The sequence below is a fragment of the Tachyglossus aculeatus genome, chromosome 12, assembly GCF_015852505.1.
Source record: "Tachyglossus aculeatus isolate mTacAcu1 chromosome 12, mTacAcu1.pri, whole genome shotgun sequence".
Lineage (NCBI taxonomy): Eukaryota > Metazoa > Chordata > Mammalia > Monotremata > Tachyglossidae > Tachyglossus > Tachyglossus aculeatus.
Genome location: NC_052077.1, coordinates 35,107,158 through 35,109,093, shown reverse-complemented (window position 1 = coordinate 35,109,093; position 1,936 = coordinate 35,107,158). Strand labels below are relative to the sequence as shown.

The 1,936-nt window shown below is 45.0% G+C and overlaps 1 non-coding gene across 1 annotated transcript; it reads right to left on the bottom strand.

The window, feature by feature from the left end:
• Positions 1–1,434: 1,434 nt before the first annotated feature.
• LOC119935899 lies at positions 1,435–1,572 on the bottom strand. The gene has a single exon (XR_005453497.1). It is a non-coding gene; the product is annotated as a small nucleolar RNA SNORA7 (small nucleolar RNA).
• Positions 1,573–1,936: the final 364 nt, after the last annotated feature.

The window sequence follows — 1,936 nt, the reverse complement described above, 5'->3', positions numbered from 1 at the left end:
AAAAGTTGTTCATTCATTCATTTGTATTTATTGAGTGCTTACCACATGCAAAGCAGTGAACTAAGCACTTGGGAGAGTACACTATAACAACAAATAGACACATTCCTGTTTCAAATCATTTGCAGGTGCAGCCTTTTCCTTTAAAAGGAATGGGTGGGAAAAACCTGGGTACCTTGTAGATTTCTGGAGGGCAGGGATCATGTCCACTGTGTTGTACTCTCCCAATCAGTCAATAAATGATATTTATTGAGCATTTACTATGTGCCGAGCACTGCACTAAGCTCTTGAGAAAGTATAATACAAGAGAGTTGGAAGACACAATCCTTGCCCACAAGGAGCTTACAGTCTCGAGGGACTGAAAATGCACTTACCATGGACTGCTTGGTTACACAATGGATTGGTCTCGGCACCATTTTATCAGGTTTCTTTCTGGACAACCTATAAAGTGTGAGTGCTTGATGTAATGGCGGATAAAGGTCTTGATAGGAGAAAGAGATAATTTACGGGTAGAGGGGTGGAAAGGGAGGTGAGAAGGGATAGCAAAATTTTGCTATCAAAATTTTGTGATTTTGCTATCCCCCTCATTGTCGTTTCCCATGCACCCAACATAGCTAAAATATTAAGAGTAAATCCTGTCACTCTCCAGCGTCCAGAGACTGGGTTGATGGCAGTACTGTGGATCCTGTTTGCTACCTCTTTCTTTCCTCTTGGCTCAAGCTCAATCCTAATTCTGGGTCATAGATCCTATGATTTGGATTAGTAAAAGTTACTGAGAAGCAGCGTGGTGCAGTGGAAAGAGCACGGGCTTTGGAGTCAGAGGTCGTGGGTTCAAATCCTGGCTCCGCCACTTGTCAGCTGTGTGACTTTGGGCAAGTCACTTAACTTCTCTGGGCCTCAGTTACCTCATCTGTAAAATGGGGATGAAGACTGTGAGCCCCCCCCCCCAACCGTGGGACAACCTGACCACCTTGTAACCTCCCTAGTGCTTAGAACAGTGTTTTGCACATAGTAAGCGCTTAATAAATGCCATTATTATTATTATTACTACAAAACTTTATTCATTTAGGGGGTCGAGTGAAGCACAAGTCTCAGTCTCTGCTAGTCTGTCTGGTCCCCTAGGTTTCAAGGTGGGGTGCGGGGGTCCCTTCTAGCTACTCTCTCTTGCTTGTTTAGAATAACCTTTTTCACCTTCTATTACCCATTGTTCTTGTCTTGTATTATGCCATCGAGTCGTTTGCAACCCCTAGCCATACCAAGGACACATCTCTCCCAGGACGCCCCACTCTCAATCTGCAATCTTTCTGGTAATGGATCCATAGTTTTATTGGTGAAAGTACGGAAGTGGTTTACCATTGCCGCCTTCCACGCAATAAACTCGAGGCTCAGCCCTCGACTCTCTCCCAGGCTGCTGCTGCCCAGAATGGGTGAGTTTTGACTTGTAGCAAATTGCCTTCCACTCACGAGCCACTGCCCAATCTAGGAATGGAATGGGCAGGCCTCTGTTTGACTCTCCCTCCTGTAGCCGAGACTGGTAGAGTACTGGAAACTCTCCAGGTGCGACCCTGAGAGGGGAATTACCAGGTGTTACCATGGAGCAATCCCCATTTCCTGCCCTTTAACAACTCAATTTTGTATGATGTCAGTCAATCATAGTTACTGAGTGCTTATTGTGTTCAGAGCACTGTACTAAGTGCTTGGGAGAGTACAATATATCAATATAGCAGACACATTCCCTGACCACAATGAGCTTGCAGTTAAGTGTTTCCTATGTGGCACGTACTGTACTAAGTGCTGGGATAGTTACAAGCTAATCAGGTTGCACACTGTATAGGGCTCACAGTCTTCATCCCCATTTCATAGATGAGGGAACTGAGGACAGAGAAGTTAAGTGACTTGCCTAAGGTCACACAGAAAACAAGTGTTGGAGCAGGATTAG